We start from the raw sequence: 25,277 nt of genomic DNA, 5'->3' as shown, positions 1-25,277 counted from the left end.
TGCTGAGAACTGCCTTTCGTTTGGGCTAGGCGGTTGTCTTTTCATGTTGACTCAGCCTTGGGAAGAGAGGTTCATACCTCATGCATGTGCCTGATGCTGGCTTGCCCTGCACTCCCGCCCCCTCCCCCCAGTCCTCTGTTGCCCTGTGACTACTGAAAGAAGTCAGGAAGAGCTGAGTAATGTTTTAATTCTATTGCTGATTCACTTCTACCTCTCCCCACTAAGTTGACAAAGGATTCCAACCCATGGTGCACTGTGGAAGTGTAGTGTGTGTTTGTATAATGTACTCACTCAGTTAGAACATTGCCTTAGCGACCTTTCAAAAACAAACAGAAACAACCCTTAAAAGGTTTATTTACCTATATTCCACCCCTCCCATCATGGTACAATGAATTGTGCAAGTTCTGGTGCCTTCTTGATCCTTCAGATGATTAGTTTGTAATTTCATAATTAAAGGCATATCACCAGGTTTAAACCAATTGGGTCAATCTCAGTGCAATTAACCTTTATTCTCTATTTTATTTTCCTTGTGCAAATTCACCTGCTATGTTAAATAAACAACCTCAAAGGCAATCAAACTGATTAGAAAGTGGAATACATGGAAAAAGAAACGTAGGGAATACAGTGGCTGGAACATTCAGCAGCACAGTGTACAGCTAGCGGCATGTTGAATGGGATATTTCATTGACGGTGGGTAGTACGAGCAGGTTAGAGAGTGAGGCAGACAGTAGATTGTTGACTTCTGAGATCGTCCCTTGGGATGACGCTTCCACCAGTTCTGTGCAGTGGAAGATATCTGGATGTGAATCCTGTCGATTTTGGGTGACCGTTACACACCAACTATAATGTGGTCTTCATTGGGTGAGGTCATGGTCCAGTGGTAAGGGGATTCTAGATGTCTGGAGACCAGACTCTGCTGCACAGACTTAGTACTTGTGACACATGTATGCACTTGCACACACATATACACACATACAGACATGCAAACACGCACACATGTGCACACACATGTGTGCACAAATGGACACATACCTATGCATATACACACACACACACACACACACACACACATATTCTTGCTCACACACGTTCTTGCTCACACACTCTTTCTCACTTAACCCTACCCCCTGATCCCCCCCTCCTTCAGTACCCATCTCCCTCAGTCTCCTTCCCCTAACTCCTTCCCTCATTCTTCAGTCCCCCTTGCCTCTCAGCTGCCTTCCCCCTCCTGTCCCCTTCTCTTTCTCCTCTCCCAAACCCAGCCTCCCCCCATTCTCCTGCATCCAGTCACTCACTCTCGCTGAGCGAGACCGCCCACCGACAGCTCCCACCTTCCCACCACAGGGCCACTCATCAGTCGCCTCACCCCCACCCGCAACTGCAGCCCCAGGGGCCATGTTTCTAAACCAGAAGCCCCTGACTCTCCTGTGGGGAGCTTCAGCCACTCACCTACCTACTCAACAGACTGCAACTTCCCAGTGCCACGTGGGCAGTTTGGTGGGTCCCAGTGTGAGATTCATCCTGCAGAAGTGGGAGCATCTCACTCAGCTGCCATCGTTACCCAAGTCCAATGCAGCTACAGCAGTTGGGGGGACATAGTGAAGTGGGCATTAGGTTGGTGGGGTTAGAGTATGTGGAACAGATAGTTGGTGGGGTTACAGTGAGTTGGCCATTAGGTTGATGGGGTAGAGTGAGTTGGACATTAGGTTGGTGGGGTAGAGTGAATGGGACATTAGGTTGGTGGGGTACAGTGAATGAGACATTAGGTTGGGGAGGTAAATGGGTCAATTGGTGTCTAATGGTCACAGCAGGCTGCATTGCTCACATCACGTTTGCCTGTCTCTTTACCAGTTTGCTGTGACCATAGTGTAGCTGCTCAAGTGATCCTGTTGAACTCCCAACTGGGTCCATCAGGATGTTGCTTCCCCAGGTTCCATGTTATTCAGCAATTGTCAGCAGCATGGGAGGACGTGCCCATTCCCCACGTGACCACGGCCTGGTGATGTCGGCCGTTTAATCACTTCACCATAGCTGATCATCTGCTTGTGGAACAGTGAGCCCTAAGGCCATCGTCTACACAGCAATGATTTGTTAAGTGTCTGTCATAATGGAAGGCCCTATTATAAGTGCAAGTTCATCTTAACTACAGGTCCCCCTCAGTTTATGGTTGGATTTCATTCCTGTAATCTGTTTGTAATCTGAACAGCTCACAAGTCTAAAGAGTGGCTGTGAACTGAGTTCCCACACTGCAGAAGAGCCTGCAGCCCTGCAGCAACCAGCAAATCAATCCCGCTGACCTCCCAGACACTCAATCACATGTATGGGCTTTTCATAGGTCTGGCGTTCGTAAGCAGTGGAGATCCCGTTATCACATTTTCTACATTTAAGTCACCATGGAGATGCAAGTTCTCATAAACATTGCATGTTTTTAGTTCTGTCTTCTTCACAAGTGCAGGTTTGTGTTACTTGGGTGGTTAATCCAGTGACATGGAAAGTAATCCAGGAAATGTGAGTTCAGGTTTCATTGGGGCTTTTTGAGAGTCAAGTTAAATCAGCTATTTCAGTTAAAACTTCCCTGTAAGTTTCACATGCTCTTTTTTTAGGGAAGGAAGACTTGTTCTGTGCTGAGCTGGCTCCAATGTGACTGCAACTCTGATTAGAAGTCTTCCTACTGTTTCCTGTCCAAAGTGCAGTTTCATATGCATGGGGCATGTTTCTCTGAGGAAAGGGGCAGAGTGTAGAGGGGTATCCTTAATGACTGCCCATCCAGATAGATGGTTGGTGTCCTGGGGACAGTTCTTGGGACTTTTGTTGGTTATTTCTCTGAGAGGAACTGTAGGTTCTTTTTGTTCAGTCATTAGCAAATTGCAATGCCTGTGTTAGTCTATGTTTGAACAGCATTACAGTATGTTTTCAGCTGTTAATCTCCCGACAACAAGCCAGCTATTGGCTATTAAAATCTAGAGAAATAGGACTAGTATCAGTAAAGGAGACCATGAAGCTGTCAGATTGTGGCAAAAGCACAGATGGTTCCCCTGAGTCCTCTCATGATTGAAATCTGTCTTCCTTTCCTGGATTGCCCTGTTTGTGACTCCTGTCCTGGAGAGGCAATTGCCCTGCTAAAGTGGCGTTAAGGAGGCAGCCTTCAGTCATTTTGGGAACTAGACAGGTAACATTCACAACCCAATAATTACTTTTTTAAAGGTTACACTACTTGGGATATACAGCAAAGAAACAGGCCATTTGGCCCAACCAGTCTAGGCGAGCAGTTCTGGGGAGAGAAGAGGCTGCAGCTGCTGGAATCTGGAGCAAAAAAACAAACTGCTGGAGGGATAGTTGATGCTTCCCTTGCCTCCACAGATGCTGCCTGACCTGCTGAGTTCCTCCAGCAGTTTGTTTTTTGCTGGCAGTCATTATGTCCTGGTTGAGAGCAGTTGAAAATAGTGCTCTACAGCAGCACCTTGTGGCCAGAGTTTGGGCATGCAAGGGTGTTAGTCGGGTGACCCTTTTTATATTATGAAGACCTGGTATCCCATATGTCTGGGCATATCCCATTGCATTACATCAGGCCAATCTCACTGCCAACCATCACTCCAAACCTGACCTGATCTCACGAGGATCCACAGGGCCTATCTTGCTGGCTTGAAGTATCCTGGAATCCGGTGGTGAGACCTCGGCAACCCCATTCAAATCTTCCCTCACACCTTTGAAAGCTGTCAATCTAAAAAATATAAAAGTAGTTTAAAATGAAACAACGATTTTAAGTGTTTATGTGTTATTTAAAGAAAAGAAGCAAATCAGTAAAAACATTTTAAATAATTAAAAACAGGAAATCAAATACAAATAATCAGAAAAAAAAGAAAAGGACCTTCTTGCCTTTACCCAGTCTGCCACAGGATCTGAGAGCCCACTCCCCAGCAAGGAACCACTGCAGGATGGACTCCACAGAGAAGAGTGGTCCAGAAGTGGAGCACATTGAAACATAGCACAGCAGGTTTGGCCCAATAATGCGCACATGTACTGGACTTGCTGGCATTTAAATGAGTGGAGGCCAATACTACCCAGATTCCACTGGGACTGTCTAATCTGAAAATACCCAGTGGATCGAGGAATTGTTTCCTTGTTAATAGGAAGCTCACTGAATCAATTCTTCAATGGATTCATTCATCAACCATCATTGCTTCATTGCCATGTGTAGAACCTTGCTGTGCACAAACTGCTTACCATGTTCCCTCTACCATAGCACTTCCTACAAGCCAGATTTCACTCAGTGCTTCATTTCCCATGAAAGAGACCATCTAATTTCAATTTCTTCCTTTACTGCAATGTCCATTTGTTTTGTAATCTCTTGAGGAGGAATATTTCCATTCATTTGGTTTACTGTTTGAGGTCAGTGGGACATTAAGACTAAAGCCTGGTTGGACTTTTTTGCAAAGGGTTAACGCACCCGTGGGTGGGAGTGGTATGGAGAATTAAAGTGACAGGCCACGGAAGCAACGATCCACATTTCTTCCTGTTTAGTGTACTGCTCATGATGTGGTCTTCTCTGCATTGAAGAAACCAATGCAGATTGGGTGACATCCTTCCAGAACACCTCCATCAGTCCACAAAGGGTGAGCCCAACCTTCCAGTTTTCAGATTTATGTCATCTGTGATTTTCTGTTTTTCAGCTACAGCTTACACTGTCAGATTGGTTCAATAATCCTCTGCCTTGGGACACTCAGCAGATACAAATGAACAATCAATACAGCCTTTCCATTGAAACCCATTATCTCCCTGATGTGTGTAGGGCAGACCAGGGAATGTTGACCTGCTGTTGTTTCATCAGTGAAAGTGGCCTGTGGATGGCACACTCTCAAACTTGTGTGTGGCTTCAGCAAGCTGCATGTAGAACCAAAGTATATAGACACAAAATGTCAGTCCATGCTGAGGTTCTACCTGTCCCCCATGTTGTGTATGATGGGCCTGGCCTTATTGCCCTGCAATGTTCCATTCAGTTGGACTTTGCTGCACTACCTGTCCCTCGTAGAAAAAATCCTTCTGATAAACACCTATGACCACAAGTCCATAAAGCAGTCAGCAGGAGAAGGACACGATGAATCCTGTGGGATGGTTCCCCAGGAGACTGTCAAAACCATTTGGCAGAAGGACTCTTTGCCAGAACTCATCAACAAGCAGCAAGACCTCGCTTGGCTGGCAGTGAAAGGGCCCCTCCCCATCAGATCCTTCCTGCACGGTTGGAGTCGCAGTCCCAGTGCACGCTGCCCCCAAGACGGCTGAGATGTGGATGGGGCAAGCGCCCACCTCTTTGTGGACTGTGCATGTATTAAAAAAGTCTAGAAAAGGACATGGCAGTCCTTGATGAGGTTTGTCCCAACGGCGGCAAAACAAAAGACTCTCTGGTCTATGGGCTGTTTCCAGGGACACACACCAAGATAGACATCAACTGCTGCTGGAAGATCAACAACTCAGTGAAAGATGCTTTTGATCTGCCCGAAACAGGCACAGTAGTGCAGCGGTTAGCGCAACGCTATTACAGCGCCTGCGACCCGGGTTCAATTCCGGCCGCTGTCTGTAAGGAGTTTGTACGTTCTCCGGGTGCTCTGGTTTCCTTCCACATTCCAAAGACGTGTGAGTTGGGAGGTTGTGGGCATGCTATGTTGGTGCCAAAGGCATGGCGACACTTGTGGGCTCCCCCAGAGCACTCTACGCAAAGATGCATTTCACTGTGTGTTTCAATGTACGTGTGACTAATAAAGATACCTTATCTTCCAGTACAACAAGATGCTTGCAAGGGAATGCTGCCGACTCACATTCCAAGTCGCAGGAGTACGTGCTGAGGGATGCACTGAAGCTTGGTGCAGCCACAGCAAAGGCTCCGTGGGGAAGGACCACAGTCTAGGGTTCTGCTCCCACAGAACATTGAGGGGCTAGGCCCTGGGTAACAGCCTCTCGGTCACTTCATGGTGCATTTTTTAAAGTGGAGACATGAGGGGTGTTGATGCACTGTAAGAGAATGTATTGAGTTGATGACATAATGAATTGAGAGAAAGCTGTGACCTGATTGTATTTACTGCATGTATTATGAATAAAATATAGAGTCATAGAGAGATAAAACATGGAACCAGGCCCTTCAGCCCACTGAATCCAAGGTGACCATCAACCGCCCATTTCCGCTAATCCTACATTAATTATTAATCCCATTTTATTCTCCACACAGACAGCACCAGAGTCAGATGTGAACCTGTGTCTTGGCGCTGTGAGGCAGCTGCTCCACCAGCTGCACCACTGTGTTGTCCAATGAAAAAGACCTGGTGGTCTTCCTGCTCACTGTCAAGTCTTGCTGATACTTTTTTTATTTAGAAAATTAACATTATTTGTAAAAAATAAATACAAGAAATACAAAAACGGTGCATGTCTTTTTTTATGTTCATATTGTCATTCAGTCTATAGATTCAATGTGTTATTGGGTCTATACATTTGTAGCATTTGCACATTCTGTGTATGAGGCACCATTGGCACTTGCATGTCCTCCTTGAATGACCTAAACCAAGTGTTTGAGAGGCTGTTTACACAGGGCTAAGCCCCTCTATGTCTAGTGGCAGCAGGACTTTAGGCTGCAGTCCCTCCCCTCAGTCTTTGTGTCAGCTACACCAACTTTCAGCACGTACTCCTGCAGCCCGGAATGTGCCAGTTGGCAGCATTCCCTTAGATCAGAGAGTCCTCTGTTACACAGCTGTTCGGGATGAACTTTGACAAGAAACCTTGCATCCTTCCCCAGATCTTCTTTGCACATTCCACGAAGGGGTGGGTAATCATCTCATCCTCACTGCAGCTGACTTGAGGGCAGTGGGTGAGACTCCACTGCGCAGGAAGGATCTGACAGGGAGGGCTTGTCTCACCGCCAGCCAACTGAGATCTTGGCCCTTGTTGGTGAGTTCTGGTGATGATTCTGCCAAATGGTTTTGAAAGTCTGCTCGGGAACCATCCCACAGGATCATGTCCTTCTCCCACAGGGCCCGCAGGACGTTCACGGCCTGATGGACTTCAAAGTCAAAGTCAAGTTTATTGTCATATGCACATGTACATGTGCGCACAGGTGCAATGAAAAATTTACTTGCAGCAGCATCACAGGCACATAGTATCATATAAGCAGCATTCACAAGAAAAATATAAATTAAACATAAATTATACACGATTTTTACAAGACAATTAGAACAAAGAAAAACAATTTTAGTACAAAGTGATGAAAGTGGTCACAGTGTCGCTAAATTGCAGTGATTAGGATTGTGCCGGTTGGTTCAAGAACCTGTTGGTCAAAGGGAAGTAGCTGTTCTTGAACCTGGTGGTGTGGGACTTCAGGCTTCTGTACATCCTGCCAGATTGTAGCTGCGAAAAGGTGGCATGGCCTGGATGGTGGGGATCTTTGATGACGGGTGTTGCCTTCTTGAGGCAGCACCTCCTGTAGATACTATCAGTGATGGGGAGGGATGTGCCTGTGACGTATTGGCCAGAGTCCACTATGTTCTGCAGCTTCTTACATTCCTGCACATTCGAATGGCTGTACCAGACCATGATGCAACCAGTCAGGATTCTTTCAACTGTACATCTGTAGAAGTTTTTCAGAGTGTTCAGTAACAAGCCGAACCTCCTTAACCTCCTAAGAAAGTAAAGACGCTGGTGCGCTTTCCTTATGATTGCATCTATGTGCTGGGCCCAGGACAGGCCATCCGATATATTAACGCTCAGGAATTTAAAGCTGCTGATTCTCTCCACTGCTGATCCCCAATGTAGACTGGTGCACGTTCGCCCTCCTTCCCCTTCCTGAAGTCAACAATCAACTCTTTAGATTTGCTGACGTTGTGTGAGAGGTTGTTGTTGTGGCAGCACTCAACCAGGTGTCCTATCTCGCTGACTCATCGCCCTGTGATTCGTCCAACAACAGTGGTGTCATCGGCGATTTTGAAAATGGCATTGGAGCTGTGCTTAGCCACACAGTTGCGTTTATAGAGAGTAGAGCGGGGGCTAAGCACCCGGCCTTGAGGTGCACCTGTGTTGATGATCAGTGAGGAGGAGATGTTGTTAACAATCCTCAATGATTGAGGTCTGCCGATGAGGAAGTCAAGTATCCAGTTGCAGAGGGAGGTACAGAGGTCCAGTTCTTGAAGCCTGATGGTGAGTTTGGATGGGACAATTGTGTTGAACACCGAGCTGTAACAGCCTGACGTACGAGTTCCTGTTGTCCAGATGGTCCAGAACAGAGTGAAAGGCCAGAGAAAACACATCTACTGTTGACCTGTTGTGGCAGTGGGCAAATCGGAGTGGATCCAGGTCATCTCTGAGGCAGGAGTTGATTCGTGCCATAATCAACCTCTTGAAGCACTTCATTACAGTTGATGTAAGCACTACCAGACAGTAGTCATTGAGGCAGATCACCACACTCTTCTTGGGACTGCTACAATAGATGCCCTTTTGAAGCAGGTGGGAACTTCAGACCGCAGAAGCGAGAGGTTGAATATGTCCGTAAATACTCCAGCCAGTTGGTCCACACAGATCTTTAGTACTCAGTCAGGTACACCGTCTGGATCAGATGCCTTTCGTGGATTCAGCTTCTTGAAGGATGCCTGGACGTCAGCTTCAGAGACTGAGATTACAGGGTCACCTGGAGATGTGGGGGCTCGTGTGGGTCACAGTTCTCCCTATCAAAGCGAGCAGAAAGGCATTGAGCTCATCCGGTCTTTGCCACGTTTGCTACCTGATTACTTTGTAGGAACTTATATCGTGCAAGCCCTGCCACAGCTGTCGAGTGTCCATCTGTGATTCCTGCTTAGTCTGAAATTGCCTCCTTGCGCTCACAAAGGCCTTCCAGAGGTCATACCTGGACTTCCTATGTGACTCTGTAAACTCCACAGATGTAGCCCTCAGCAGATTACCAATCTCCTGGTTCATCCAGGGCTTCTGGTTGGGGAAGACCCAAAATGTTTTTGTGGGTACGCACTTGTCCACGCGTGTCCTTAGGAAGTCGGTAACGATTGTAGTAATGTTCTTTTTAGAAAACACCTTTGACCCTGCAGGACAGGTAGTGTGACAATATCCAACTGAATGGAACATTGCATGGTAACGAGGCCAGGCCAATCCTTTGCATTGATGACTAAGGCTGAGTGGTGACAAGGTACGGTAAGTCAAAATAAAGTCTTTCCTTTTCCTTTAAGCCAGCAGTAACTTAAGGGGTAGTCAGTGGAGTGGTATGGTCCTTCTGTGAGATGTAGAAGATCAGGGAGAAGCCAAGTGTCCCTGACAACTACATTTGCAGGGAGTGAGTCCAGCTGCAGCTCCCCTCAGACTCCATGGATCGGTTGGAGTGGCAGTTGGACTCACTAAGGAGTATACAGGAGGCAGAGAGTGTTATTGATAGGAGATAGGGTCACATCGCAGGTTCAGCCGGAGAGTTGGGTGACCTCCAGAAGAAGGCAGTTAGTACAGGAGTCCCCTGTGGCTATTCCCCTCTCTAACAAGTATACCGTTGTGGATACTGTCGAGGGGGTAGCTTCTCAGGAGAAAGCAATAACAGCAACCAGATCAATGTCACCATGACTGGCTCTGTTGTGCAGCAGGGATGGTCGAAATGTAGGTGAGCAGTAGTGACAGGGGACTCTATAATCAGGGAAGCAGATAGGCACGTCTGTGGCTGCAAGTGAGGCACCAGGATGGACTGTTGCCTCCCTGGTGTCTCTGAGCAGGCACAGGGCATTCTGAAAGGGCAGAGTGAGCATCCAATGTACAAATTGGTAATAACAACATAGGCAGAAAGAGAGATGAGGTCCAGCAAAGTGAATATAGGGAGTTAGGCAGAAAGTTAAAAAGCAGGACCTCTAGGGTTGTAATCTCAGGATGTGCCGTGTGCTAATGAGGGTAGGAATAGGAGGAAAAGGCAAATGAATGCCTGGTTGAAGAGCTGGTTCAGGCAGGAGGGCGTCAGCTACCTGGACTGTTGGGATCTCTTCTTGGATAGAGGTGACCTGCACAAGAGGGACAGGTTGTATCTGAAGTGGAGGGACACCATTATGCATGCAGGGAGGTTTGCTCGTGCTATTTGGGAGGGGGATGGGTCATAGTGTATCAGATGAGAAAGTTGAGGCAAATGTAGAGGTTAAACTTCAGTAGTCTGTCCAGACAGGGGCAGGACAGGGACTGTGGAAGGTCTGATATGCTAAACTGCATTTACTTTAATGCAAGAAACCTCACAGGTAAGGCAGATGAACTCAGGGCATGGATTGGCACATGGGATTGTGATATTATAGCTGTTACGGAAACGTAGTAGAGGGATGAGCAGGACCGGCAGCTCAATGTTCCTGGGTCCCAATGTTTCCATCGTGACAGAGGGAGATGTAAGAGAGGAGAGGATGTGCTATTCATTAGGGAGAACGTCATGCCACTACTTAAATAGGATATCCTGGGGGAATGTCCAGTGAGGCCATGTGGGTAGAATTTAGAAATAAAAAAGGGGTGATCACTTTGATGGGATGGAGTTGGGGGTAATGTATTAGCATGGACAGAGGATTGGTTAACCAATAGAAGGCAGAGAGTTGGGATAAATGGGTGTTTATCTGGTTAGCAATCAGTGGTGAGAGGGGTGCTGCAGGGATCAGTGCTGGCCCGCAACTGTTCACGATTTGGGACCCAGTGTAGTGTATCTAAGTTTGCTGATGACACTAAATTGAGTGGAAAAGCAAATTGTGCAGAGGATGCGGAGAGTCTGCAGAGAGATATAGATAGGTTAAGTGAGTGGGCAAGGGTCTGGCAGATGGAGTACAATGTTGGTAAATGTGAGGTCATCCACTTTGGAAGGAAAAATAGAAGATCAGATTATTATTTAAATGGTGAAAGATTGCAGCATGCTGTTGTGCAGAGGGACTTAGGAGTGCTTGTGCATGAATCGCAAAGGTTGGTTTGCAGGTGCAACAGGTTATCAAGAAGGCAAATGAAATGTTGGCCTTCATTGGGAGAGGGATTGAATTTAAGAGCAGGGAGGTTATGCTGAAACTGTACAGGGTACTGGTGAGGCCACACTTGGAGTACTGCTTGCAGTTCTGGTCTCCTTACTTGTGGAAAGATATACTGGCTTTGGAGGCGGTGCAGAGGAGGTTCACAAGGTTGATTCCAGAGATGAGGGGGTTAGCCTATGAGGAGAGATTGAGTTGCCTGGGACTATACTCGCTAAGATTCAGAAGAATGAGGGGAATCTTATAGAAACATATAAAATTATGAAAGGGATAAATAAGGTAGAGGCAGGAAGGTTGTTTCCACTGGTAGGTGAGACTAGAACTAGGGGACATAGCCTCAAGATTTGGGGGAGTAGATTTAGGACGGAGATGAGGAGGAACTGCTTTTCCCAGAGAGTAGAGAATCTGTGGAATTCTCTGCCCAGTGAAGCATTAGAGGCTACCTCATTAAATATATTTAAGATATAGTTAGATAGATTTTTGCATAATAGGGGAATTAGGGGTTATGGGGAAAAGGCAGGAAGTTGGATCTGAGTCCATGGCCAGATCAGCCATGACCTTATTGAATGGCACAGCAGGCTCAACGGGCCAGATGGCCTCCTCCTACTTCTATTTCTTATGTTCTTATGATAATATGATAGGCTCCCTAATAGTCAGTGGGAAATAGAGGAATATTTATGTAGGATTATTGCTGACAGGTGTAGGAATAATAGGGTTGTAGTAGTAGGTGACTTTAACTTCCCTAATGTTGACTGGAACTGCCATAGTGCTGAGGGATTAGATGGGGCAGAATTTGTTAAGTGTGTCAAGGAAACTTTTCTCAAGCAATATGTAGATGCCCCTCCTAGAGAAGGGGCTACATTTGATCTCCTCTTGGGAAATGAGGATGGGCAAATGATTGACGTGTCAGTGGAGGATCACTTTAGGACTAGTGACCATAATTCTATTAGTTTCAGGATGACAATGGAAAAAGATATGACTGGCCTTCAAGTTGAAGTCCTGCATGCCCACAAGCTTTTGTAAACTACTGCACTGTTTTCAGGCTGAGGTACTGGCACAGGTCTCTCCCAGATAGGGAGTTCTGTCATGGTGAAGCTGGTGGTGTTGTTGAGAGGAGATCAGCCTGTATTCCGATTATTTTTTGTCTCCAGCTGTTTCTGGTCAGAGTTTGTACTCTCAGTCTCCCAGACTTAGAGTGCGCCAGGAGCTACACTGCTCTCGATCTCCATAAGCTGGGGTACAATGGGCATTGCACTGCTCTCGATCTCCTGGAGCTGGGGTATGATGGGCACTGCACTGCTCATGGTTTCCCAAAGCTGGGGTATGACAGTTGATGCATTGCTCTCGATCTCGCGGAGCTGGGGTACATTGGGTGCTGCACTGCTCTCGATCTCCCGGAGCTGGGTACAATGGGTGCTGCACTGCTCTCAATCTTCTGGAGTTGGGTATGATGGGCACTGCACTGTTCCTGGTCTAGGAGGGAGAGCTGTTGCACACATTCAGGTTCCACTTAGCTTTTGTAAAAGACCTACAGGGAATGCTATCCCTACCAGGCCCCATTTCACTCATTACATATAGGTGATGTTTTCAGAATAAAAATCAGATTGCTCCATGCATGACTGCAATGAATGAATATGTTGACTTTAAGTTGGTAAAACATTGGATGCATTTGAGTGAAGTCTGCAGTACATATATTTCAATGGAATTATTTTCTAGAAAATTATTTTTGTAAAGTAAAAAATGCATCATAACCCATTGTTAGATTTATTGGACAATGGATATTTTAAAATATATAACAGAATTATTGGATATAATTTCCCAGCATACCATGGTGGGTTTAACTTCAGCCTCTAGCTGACTCTTGGCAACAGTGTCAAAGGAGCAAAACATACCCCAATGTCTGATGACCTGAGAAGGATGTCTTTAATAACAGCATTTTAAAAACATTTGGATAAGTACATGGATAGGAAAGGTTTAGAGGTATATGGGCCAACCTTGGACAAATGGGACTAGCTTGGAGGGCATCGTGGTCAGCATGGACAAGTTGGGCCGAAAGGCCTGTTTCCATGCTGTATTACTCAAGACTCTATATTCAGAAAGCAAGAACTTTGAAGATAAGAACATTCCTCCTTTAAAATAACTAGGACTAGGGCCTGAATGGGCAGATAAACTGAGCCCCTATCTATGTCTCTAACAAAAGAATGACCGTGAGAGTGCAGTAGTTTATCTGGACTGCACTGCAGCAGCAGCCTGGATTCTATGTTAAAGTCTCTGAGTGAGACTTTCACTCAAAACTTTTGGTTTGGTAGCTTAGACATTCTAAGCTACCAATTCTGTTTGAACACAAATCTTTGCAGGTTGTAGCAACACACAAAGTGCTGGAGGAACTCAACAGGTCAGGCAGCATATGGAGGGAAATGGACAGTCGATGTTTCAGGTCGAGACTCTACGTCACAACTGGCAAAACGTCAACTGTCCATTTCCCTCCATAGATGCTGCCTGAGTTCCTCCAGCATTTTGTGTTGCTCAGATTTCCAGCATCTGCATTCTCTCTTGTGAGTGCATTTTGCAGGTTGTAAAACAGGTTTATTAAAAAATTAGAAAGAAGTATGGGATCCTGGCCTTTACAATTAGTAGCAGAGAATGCAAAGTCTACAGAGTGAAGCTACATCTACATGAAAGACTAGTTTGTACCCAGCTGAAATGTAAATTCTGGGCATAAAAAAGAGGTGATAGTTTTGGAGTGAGTACAGCAGGGATTTACTCAGATAGGTCCAGGGATGCAAGTTACAGTTATGCAGGGAGATTACTCATACAACACCCCAGTGGGGCAACCATCAAAGCAGCCATTGTAAGAGCTTTTCAAATGTGGAAATGGCGGTGGACCACAACCAGATTCACGCAGGTCAATGGGAGCAGGCTTCAGCCTCCAGAGTGCTCTGGAACAGACTGTGGCAGTTAGAGCAGACTTTAAACTGCACTGCAAAAACCTAGTTCTCCTGTGACTGGCAAGAGGCTAGTGTGATTTGGAATAATGCAGGTTGTAAAACAGGTTTATAAAATAATTAGCAAAACATATGGGATCCTGGGCTTTACAATTAGTAGGAGAGAATGCAAAGTCTACAAAGTGAAGCTGAATCTACATAAAGAACTAATTTGTACCCAGCTGAAAAATTGTGTCAATTCTGGGCAGTTTCTCCCGACAACACTCCAAATTTCCAGAATTGAGCCCTAGTTAATTGAGTCGACTCCATTGGGCAGCTCACGTCACTCACATGCCTGACACTACTCACCTGAAACTCTATACTATGTCTTTGCTGTCCACAGACTTACAATCCATGGATCTGTATACCCAGGTGGTCCACCCAAAGACTTAAGTGTATTCCAAGCTCTGTCATGGGAAGAAATCAGTCAGCAGGCAAAGGAAAAGGCTCAAGGATGTGCTCAAAGGAGCATTTAGGGTGGTGTTGAGAACTACGAGGAAAAGGGAGCATTTGAGCAAATACATTTAGTAGGAGAGTGTCAGATGAACTTTCCACTAGAGAAAATACTGACTTTTCACTGGTGCGGTGCTGGGAAGACCAGTGCCACAAGGATGATGCTCGCCATGTACAATTCCTCACCTCTCGTGAGTCCCCCAGCAGCGATGGCAGGAGGTGAAATTGTTCTTTTATATATATCCACTTTTGCAGTTGTCTTAATACATGTATTTTAAACATAACGTATAAAAATAAGTTCAGTGTTTAAACAAAATCGGTGTTGGCTTTGAATGCAACTCCGACTGATGATAAAAGTAGCAATCTAGGTTTGAGAACACTGCCAAGGTTGTCCATTATTGGCTTATTCCCTTGAGTTTAGGTGCTTGAGGGGTGATCTGATGAGGGGATTAAAATGGTGAATGGATTTCACCAACTAGTTCGAAAATAAACCGCTTTGTTGATTTATAGAGTGTTAGTTTATCAATATTTTGGGAGATTGATTAAAATGAGGATAAAGTGGGAAATGACAGTATCCAGTTCATAGAGTGGATGTGGGGGAGGGGAGCGAGTGGGGGTGGATTTGAATGTTACATAGAGGCTTTTTTAGGAACACGGGATTCTTTAGTGATGCTGCTCACTAAGGCAAATCATGGTGATGAAGCCCTCAGTAGACTATTAACTAGGGCTTTAGTGCTAGGGATGTTGGACTGGCAGAGGACGCTGATGTTAGTTTGTTTATCCTTCCAATGGGTTTGGAGGATGGTATCAAACAGTGATGGTGTCCAGCAGTGATGGTGTCCAACATTGGTGGTCTCCAGCATTGGTGGTGTCCAGCATTGGTTATGTCCAGCATTGATGGTGTCCAACAGTGATGGTGTCCATCATTGGTGGTGTCCAGCACTGGTGATGTTCAGCATTGGTGATGTCCAGCATTGATGGTGTCCAGCAGTGATGGTGTCCAGCATTGGTGGTGTCCAGCATTGATGGTGTACAGCACTGGTGGTCTCCAGCATTGGCGGTGTCCAATGTTGTTGGTGTCCAGCAGTGATGGCGTCTAGCAGTGATGGTGTCCAGCATTGGTCCAGCAGTGATGGTGTCTAGCATTGGTGGTGTCCAGCACTGGAGGCAGCATTGGAGATGCCCAGCATTGGTGGTCTCCTGCGTTGATTGTCTCCTGAATTAGTGGTCTCCAACACTGTTAGTGTCCAGAACTTGTGACAGCATTGGTGATATCCAGCAGTGTTGGTATCCAGCACTGGTGGTCTCTAGCACTGGTAGTGTCCAGCATTAGAGAATAGCATTGATGTCCAGCATTGGTGGTCTCCAGCACTGGAGACAGCATTGGGTGCTTTAATTCCCTAGAACTGAGGCTCTAATTACACTGGCAGGGCTGAAACCAAACTCCTGAAACAGATGCTCTGTTCCGAGCATTGTCATGGGAAGAGATTGCAAGTTGAACAGAGGAAAATATTGAAGGATGTACTCAAAGCTTCTTTGGAAAAATGCAGCACCCACGGAAGAGGAGAAGGTGATTCAGGCTGGTATTAGAACCTTGAGTCCACGCATTGGGAGCACACAGAAGCCCAGAATAAACGGCGAAAGGAATGAACCACTTCACAAACTACTCACCTCTCTGTCCCATCAGGAACATCCTGCCCCATCTGTGGTAGAGTCTGTGGTTCCCACATTGGCTTCATAACCACCTCAGAACCCACAGAAATAGACTGATTCTTGATCCCAAGTCATTCTTGATCCCAAGGGACTGCCAGAGAAGAAGGTTATAAATAAGAGGGGTCTATTAGAGCTGAAGAAGGTCACATATGTGTGGAGGCAGAGGATGTGGGAAGAAGGGTTCTTAATGAATAGTCCACAAAAGAGGGCTCAAGGCTAATGTTACAGTTAAGGAGGAAGAGGGTGAAATATTGGACGGGAGAAGCAGCGTAAGAAAGGGAGTTCAGGCATTCAGCATCTTTGAAAGTGGATAGATCACCTGGCTCAGATGAAATACATCCCAGGCTGTTAAAAAAAGCAGGGGAGTCTCCAACCACAATCTTTCAATCCACTCTGGCTAGAGAACTGGAAGACTGGAGAACAGCTAATCTTGTACCACAATTTTTAAAAGGGATAAGGAATATGCTAGGGAATTACAGGCCTTTTAGTTTTACTTAAGTAGTAAACAGATTATTGGAATCCATTCTAAGCAATGGCATAACTCTTCATTTAATAAGGAGGGCAATATGGATTTATTAGGGGAAAGTCCCATCCAATTAACGTAATTGAATATGAACTTTATAAAGGAGGGTTGACGAGGGCAGTCTTTTGATGTAGTCCATGTGTTTTCGTAAAGCTTTTGACAAAGTCCCACTTGACATTGACCATAACTATCAAAATTATTAAAAAATAAAATTTGAATTACACCAAACCCAGAAATTTGTTACTACAGGTGTGAATGATGCGGCCGATAGTTCTATCACATCTTGAATCATAAAAGGTCTATAATGTTTTTGGGTCTTTGCTGTTTAAGATTTGATTGACACTGACAGTTGTTGTTGTGTGGGTCATGGTTATTGCTATTTTCAATGCTTAAGAAATAGTGAACATGCACTTCTAGAACATCTTTCACAACCTCAGGATGTTCCAAAATGTTTAACAGCCAATGAAGTTCATTTGACTTGTTTACTGATGCAATGTAGGAAAAGTAACAATTAAATTTACACAACAGGTTGCTACAAACAGGAATCTGATAACCAGATATTGTAATCTGCTTTTGGCAGTTTTTTGAAGGTTAAATATTGAGCAGAACCTTGGAGAGAACTCTCCTCTTCTCATCTTTTTTCGGAAAAAACTCCACCCATTATTGTGTTCTGCAGTAAAAATGTAAGAGGAGAGATCGATTATTCTTTTCGTTTAGAGTAAAACCACTAAATATCTACCTCTGATGTTGAAAGAACTTGCATTTCTAAAGGCAATTTCATAACTGCAAGTCTTGAAACACAATACAGATAAAGCAATAACTTTAAGATGTGGTCACTGTTATAATATAGTCAATATGATAACCATTTTGCATACAGCAAGTTACACTATTGGTGATACAAGGTTAAACAGATAATCTGTTTTGGTGATGTTGGTCGAGGGATAATTATTGACTGCTGTTCATTCTTGAAGAGTGTCATTAGATCTTTTTCTTCCTCTCACAGAGCAACTGGGGCCTTGGTTTAACATCTCATCCAAAAGAGGTAGCTCCTACAGCACATCATGCCTGGAGCTCAGGAGCATCAGCCTGCAGTTCCTTCTGAAGTCTCTGAACTGGGAAAGAGTGAAGCTCTGGAGATTCACAAATATATAACCCAAGCTGAGTCAGTCACTTCAGGATACAGGTGCAATGTGTTTGGTGGTTGTTAAAAAGCTTGAAAACTAAGTCCGAAACCTAATCAGATAATTGAGTTCATATGATGCAGTGTGACTCCTAGAAAGGTGCTGTTCCTTGAGTTTGTATTGAGTTTTATCAAGATAATGCAGGAGTGTGAAGAGCAGTTGTAGTGGGAGTCCAGGGAAGAAATGATCAGTGACGGAGCATTTCCTTCTGGAGCTGATGGAGGGAGCTGTTATCCAAGCACCTAGCTTGTATAATAGTAGGTCCTTCCTAGGACAATGGGATCTTAGAGAACAAAAAAGGCCATTCAACCCTGTCAGCTCTTTAAAATAGCTTTCTAACTGTTCCCACTCCCCTGCTCTTCACCCACTGACATCCAATAATTTTCCTTTCAACATTTTCTGTTTGAAAGTTACAGCTAAATTTTCTTATTTCTCCCTTGAAATGAGTCATTCAAAGTAGGTTGAACAGTGAGTATATCCAGAATTTGACACAATACTGAAGACTAAGCAGTGACTTGTGAAGGTTTCAATTTACCATATTGTCTTTGTTACCTGTTTTCCAATGGTGCAGTCTGTGTTCATGCTCATTGTGTCAGAATCGCTATCTCATTTTAATACTTAAGTTCGAACCTTGCAGTGTGTTTGTCTCCATTTTGAATATATTGTCCATGACTTGGATAACTGGATCATTTTTTATACCTTGGTTTTATTCCAATGCAAATTTCACACCTACTCCATTCTCAAATTCAATAGAATGAAATGCACGCCGACTGTGAGAAGTTGCACATGGGAAACTAACTTCACTCTACATTTGTAAATATCTTGTTTCAGTCTGGCACTGGTATGATGGGCCGAATGGGCTCTCTCTGCGCCGCCTCACTCCCCTGTTCCCCCTCTCTCCAGAAATACAACCGCCCGCCTGTAGAGGGAGCGCTAGGTCAATGTCTCGCTGGAACCGGCGTCGGGCAGTGACGCATGACGCAGGGTAAACTGCGGTCGGTGACGGCGCCGGAGTGGATGGCCCGGGATTGGAGCCGCGACGTGGCGGGTAAGTCAGTTGTCCGTCCGTCAGCAGGAGGTCGGTCCGGTGTGGGAGATGCGGGCCGTCTGCATTGCCGCTCCCCTCTCACCCGAGAGGAGCTGCGCAGCGCCGTTACTCTGCACCGGGGGTTTAGGGCCAAGCCATCGGTGACAGTGATGCGGGAGCTGGCGGGGCCGGGGGCACCGGGCTGCCCCCCACTCCCCTTCATCAGCCCACCGTCTCGGCTCAGCCCGCTTCTCCAGGCACCTCCCGCCCTTTCCCCATGACCTACTGTGGCCCATTCCCCATTCCCCACAATCTTCTCCTTGTTCGATCATTCATTTACCTTCTGCCAACGTCGGCGGTGCCCACTCCAGGTGGGGTACCTTACAATGACGCAGAATGAGGCCATTGGGTCCATCGGGCTCATACCGACTCCTAGGTGAGCAATTTCAGGAGTTCCATTACCCCTGCAACTTATTTTCTCTCATACATCCCGCATCAACTTCCTTTCAATCCTTTTGCCATTAACCCATACTAACTGATTATTTACAGTAGCTAGTTAACCTGCCAGTACGTCTTTGATGGAGTCAACAGGGAGAACATACAAACTCTGCACGGATTGTGCAGGATTGAACTCGAGTCCCTGGTGCAGTATTTGGTCCATTCACAGAAGCCACGACCACATTATGTCAGTCCCGTTTAGAATTAAGGTCTGCAGCTTGGGTGCTGCTGTAGATGTTTACAAAGCGTTTAAGTAAAGCATAAATCATATTAAAGAACAAAACAGCAGCCTCAGTGCGCAGCTGAAAGGTTGAATAGGACTCTGAAAACTCTACATCTGCCTGCGTGAAAAAGGGGATGATATAGTTATTACCATTAAAGAAGGATGTAGGGTATTGGAAATGATAAACAGAGCAGGAGGACATTTCAAGTGCTTTAACATCTTTATATGTGATTATATCAGGCCCAAATAAAATGCATCTCAAATTCTCAAATGGAGGAAGAAGGAAATTGTGAAAGCTTTTACTTTTATTTTCCAATGCATTTTGGCTACATATGTGGTTCTAGAGGAATGGAAGGTTGCTGATGTGGTCTTGTTTAAAAAGGAGAAAAAGATCAACCAGGTAACTACAGACCAGTCAGTGTGATATAAGTAGTGAGCAGATTGTTGTACGATAAAGGATTCTGAGGGTTGGTCTAAGTCAGTAAAGAGGCACTGTTTAATCAAGAACAGTCAGTATGGATCTGTGTGAAGGGAAGGTCATGGCTGAATAACTTCACAACTCCATACTGACTGTCCTTGATTAAACAGTGCCTCTCTGAATACTGAGAGAATTCAGTATTGGTTTAATATTGTCACTTGTACCAAGGTACAGTGAAAAACTTGTCTTGCATACAGATCGTACAGGTCAATTCATTACACAGTGCAGTTACATTGAGTCAGTACAGAGTGCATTGATGTAGTACAGGTAAAAACAATAACAGTACAGAGTAAAGTGTCACAGCTACAGAGAAAGTGCGGTGCAATAAGGTGCAAGGTCACAACAAGGTAGATCGTGAGGTCATAGTCCATTCATTGTATAAGAGAACCGTTCAGTAGTCTTATCACAATGGGGTAGAAGCTGTCCTTAAGTCTGGTGGTACGTGCCCTCAGGCTCCTGTATCTTCTACCTGATGGAAGAGGAGAGAATGACCCAGGATTCAGAATACTCTCTGAATTCAGTATTCTCTGAAGCTCATTTTGAGGAAGCTACGAGGGTAGATTGATTAAGAAAGTAGAAGATCATGGCATCCAAAGGAAATTGACAAGTTGAATTAAAAATTTGTAAAGGGTAACGGTCGACAGGAGTTTAGTGACTGCTGGAGTCTGTACACAAAGTGGTTCCAGGTTATTAAGAAGGTATTTGGTATATATTCATTGGCTTATTCAAGGAGACTTTGAGCACATTCGTGAATCTTTTCTCCTGTCTCTTTCCATAACAGAGTTCGGAATGGAATGTCTATTTCAGAAGTCTGCTGTCAGACGTACAAACAATGTGACCTGCCCAACAGAGCTCACTGAGTGTAATTAGGGCCTTGATGTTGGCTTGGAAGGGGGCACTGATGTTGGTTATCATCCTTATGTGAACTTGGAGAATTTTGCACTGGTGGTGTTTTTCTAATACATTGTGGTGCCTGCTGTAGATAGTCCAAGCGTCAGAATGTATAGGATTGCTGCCTGGTAGACTTTGAGTTTTGAGCCCATTTGAGATCTTGATCTTCACACACCCTTTTCCTCAATAGCAGGCTGTGCTGGTGAATTGAAGTTGACAGTGCATTTTATCCATGTCTGCCTTCATTGAGAGGTGGCTCCCGACATATTGGAAGTGGTCCCAGAGTCTTGCCATGAATCTTAATCATCAGAGAGCAGCACTGTACAGTGGAAGGCAGATTGGTGGAGGACCTTAGTCTTGAGGATATTGACCGTAAAGTCCATCTTCACATTTGCTTCAGTGAACAAGTGGACGATGGTTTGGACCTCGGCCTTCAAGTGTGCACAGAAGCGTGTCATCTGCACACTGCTGCTCGACTATTGAGGTTTGTGTTTTCTTTATTCTGGAGTGAAGTAACTGTGGTTTGAACAGTTTCCCATTAGTTCTGAAGACTAGCTCCATTCCTTATGGGAAGTTTGTTGGAGGTGTACCCTGGCATTGTGGTGGAAAGATTGAAAAAAATGTCAGATCAACGACACAGCCATGTGTAACACCATGAAGCAAACATAAGAAGGAGACAAATTTTTGCAGGCAGCCAAATTTGAGAAAAGTGCTCCACAGCCCCTCCTGATTCATGGAGCCAAAGGCTTTAGTGAGGTTGAGAAATGCCGTGTATAGTGCTGATGCTGCTCCCTACTTTTCTTCTGGAGTTGTCACATGGTGAAGATCATGTCCCCAGTGCCTCTAAGATCCACACTGTGCTTTGGGGAGCAGCTGTTTGGTCACTGGAAGGAGGTGGTTGAGAAGGACCCTCAACATTGGTTAGGCTCAGATCGAGTACTGTGTATAGTTTTGGTCACAACACTACATAAGTGTGTTATGAAACTAGGGAGGGTGCAGAGAAGATTTATGGCAATGTAGCTAGGGTTGGAGAACTATAGTTACAAGGAGAGACCCTCTGTGGTGTGGTTATTTTTTTTGGAACAAAGGAAACTACAGATTTTCATTGACATCTTTTATGGGTGTTGGTATTGGTTTATTGGTCACTTGTACCGAGGTACAATGAAAAACTTGTCTTGAAAACTGATCGTACAGGTCAATTCATTGCACAGTGCAGTTACATTGAGTTAGTACAGAGTGCATAGATGTAGTACAGGTAAAAACAATAACAGTACAGAGTAAGGTGTCACAGCTACAGAGAAAGTGCAGTGCAATAAGGTGCAAGGTCACAACAAGGTAGATCATGAGGTCATGGTCCATTCATTTTATAAGAGAACCGTTCAATAGTCTTATCACAGTGGGGTAGAAGCTGTCCTGAGGCTTAGACAAGGTAAATAAGAAAGGCCAATAACTAGGGTAGAAAGGCCAGTAACTGGGGTACATAGCTTTGTTAATTGGTTAAGATATTGGAGGGGAGTTGAGAAAAGAATTATTTCACTCAAGGAATGGTTGGGGTCTTGGTCTTATCTCCTGAAAGGATAGTGGAGGTGGAACGCTCATATTTAAAATGGCCTGGATAAGCATCTGAAGAGTCAGAGCCTGCAGGGTTATGGACCAGGAGTTGGGAAATGGTATTGTTCTAAAGTCCATTTTTGGCTGACGATGGACCAAATGGCTGCTTTCTGTCATAAATTTCTATAAATCTGTACACAGACAAATGTATAAACGTCAGTAATCAAGTTTTTGAGTTTACGCTGCAGGGTCTTTTACATGCATCATATTCGTGGGAAAGGTCAAGGTCAACGTGCAAGTTCTCTTTGTTCCTGTTTCTGATTTGCTGATCCCAAAATGTGAATCCACAGTTTGCTGCTGAACTGAGACAGGCAGTTTTATCATTGTTAATGAGAGGAGTCAGCATACAGATATTGGGTTTCCTCTACCTGAGTTACAGAAATGTCCAGTGCAAATGTGTAATGAGATGCCCAAGCAGTGAGCCCACACTGATAGACCAGGCCTGTGCATGTGAGTCTGTTGTAATAAATCATACTGCAAAAGGAAGTTAATTGAAAGCAATGAATTCATTTTAACTGATGTGAATTTTTCTATCCATTTGAACTTCCAAGAGCTTGATCTTTGGTGAGATACTGTCTCAGAAAAGGGTTATTTCCCATTTAGATGAAAACTACCTTCACTGGTATTTACTGATCCTCCTCCTATCCCCGTACAGTCCAGTTGAATCTAGTAGATGGCTATCCCTTTCTCTTTTACACTACTCAGTTACCTCTGGTGTCCTCAGATTTAGTTCTGCTACAGATTGCTGCTTGGTACTATCAGCGTGTACAATGTGTTTAAACTGATGAGAACTCGTTTGCCTCTGTGGGATCACCTAGCCTTGTACATGTTGTGCGTTCTGACTGCTTGTCAAGCGTTATGGAAGAGCTGTTCACTTTTCCAGTAAAAGGCTTACATAACTAAGAATGATGTGCTAATCTAGCTCTACCCACTTTCCTCAATCAATGGTCATACTGAGCCTAGAAATTTGCAGTCCATGCTTTGTTCCCTGCTGAGCTCCAAATCCCACATTCATTCCCTTATCAAGACCACATATTTTCATTTTGGGTATGTTATCAATCTCACCCCATGCCACACCCACTTTCCCAGTGAAAGTTATGTGCACCCCTCCATATCCTTAAACCCTCCTCCAAGGCTTCACTTTCCATTGTATCTCACCCAGACCACTCCCTAATCCCATCACAATGAGCTGCTTCAGTTCTTGCTGATTTCACTGGATCCCAGTCCACATGGTTCAAAGAATTTGTCAGCATTACAAGTCTTTGTTTTATTCCTCAAAGCTCTCTTGCTCTGTATTCCAGTGTACATCCTCTGTTCTGTAGTGGTTGAATTGCCAGTGTCTTTGCCTCACTATCATGATGCCTTTACCTATAAGCTTATGCTTCTTTGGACTTGTCTTAGATTTCCCCACCCTGCTGCTGCTCAAGAAGCCTTTGCTAATGATCTAAATAAATGTATCTGCTTTGTGCTTTGTAGTTTTCTATTCCCCCTGTGAAGTGTCTACTCCCTTTTATAAAGCTATCGCCAAAAAGGTCTCAAATTTGATCCTAGCGATCTCTGATTAGGTTGCAGGTGGAAAGAGTGGCCAGGTTTTCTATTCTTGCTGGGTATCCAGTGATGTAAAATGTTGTTCGGGCAGTGAAATAATTTAGTTGATCACATGTACCCTACGATCTTCTTTGGATGACCACATCAATAAAGAATGCCAGTGTGAGTAAAGCACTTTGTGGGGAGTTAGTGCTCGTGGATCCGAACCCCAACACGCTGGGAAGGCTGAAAGCAATATCCATGTTTACACTCGATATAGAAGGTAATAATCCTTTGAAGGGATTCATGAAGTGCCCACACTCTCACACTGTTATCGTGTTGTAGAAGGAATGTGGAACGGAAAAGACTGTCTTCTTTGCCTCCTACCATCCTAGCAGTCACATACTAACATGATAACAGTGTTGATAATTATTCCAGAGTGATCATTTTCTATGAGTTAGTCCAAAACAGACAGACATGAAGTGACGAAAACTCCTGTGTTGAAGGGCAAGCTTTGAGAACATAGATTTTCCCTGAGCTACTACACAGGCCACTTGTCATACCTCAAATGTCCAAAATGTGATGATGACTCCGTTTGGTTTCTAATACAGTTTTGCCACCAGCAAAAAAACAAACTGCTGGAGAAACTCAGTGGGTCAGGTAGCATCTGTGGACGGAAAAGGACAGTCGATGTTAAGGGTCGAGCCCCTTCAGCTGGACTGAAAGATAGAAGGAAAGTAGCCAGTATAAAGAGGTGAGGGCAAGGTGTGGAGCAAGAGCTGGCAAGTGATAGGTGGATCCAGGTTGAGGAGGAGTGATAAGCAGATGGTGGAGGGAAAAGTGGAAGTAGCAACAGAGGCTGGGAGGCGAGAAGTGGAGGCAACAAAGGGCTGCAGATGATGGAATCTGATGAGAAAGAATGGTGGAGTATGGAACCAAATAAGAGGAGGTGGAGTGGGCAGGTGGGAACAGTGGCGGGAGGGGACCCAATGGGAGGAGTGTGTGGGTGATGGGCAGATGGAGGAGGGGAAAGAAACAGGGTGATTGGGGGCTGAGGGGTGCTCAAATATCAGCCGCTGCTGGGAAGGTATCAACAGTGAAAGATGCCCTCTGATCTTCCCGAAACTCACAGATGTTCCAGTCCAAGGTGTTGTCCATGGCTGAA

At 44.9% G+C, this 25,277-nt stretch overlaps 1 protein-coding gene across 12 annotated transcripts in view; it reads left to right on the top strand.

Moving 5' to 3' along the window:
- The window catches only part of foxred2 (FAD-dependent oxidoreductase domain containing 2), a 120,377-nt gene that overhangs the window by 46,560 nt on the left and 48,540 nt on the right, over positions 1-25,277 (top strand). For 2 of the 12 annotated variants that reach the window (XR_007958534.1, XR_007958526.1), the window contains exons 1-2: positions 18,861-18,905; positions 21,165-21,458. The exons of 5 other annotated variants lie outside the window; for them this stretch is intronic. The gene's annotated coding sequence lies outside the window, so the exon portion shown is untranslated. Of the gene's footprint in view, positions 1-18,820; positions 18,906-21,164; positions 21,459-25,277 lie in introns of those variants that run through there. 5 more of the 12 variants (XM_052043142.1, XR_007958529.1, XR_007958528.1 and 2 more) reach the window with 5 other exon arrangements.

This window comes from Pristis pectinata, chromosome 33 (assembly GCF_009764475.1).
Source record: "Pristis pectinata isolate sPriPec2 chromosome 33, sPriPec2.1.pri, whole genome shotgun sequence".
Lineage (NCBI taxonomy): Eukaryota > Metazoa > Chordata > Chondrichthyes > Rhinopristiformes > Pristidae > Pristis > Pristis pectinata.
The sequence above is the reverse complement of the archived record's forward strand: the minus strand, read 5'-3'. Positions and strand labels throughout refer to the sequence as shown.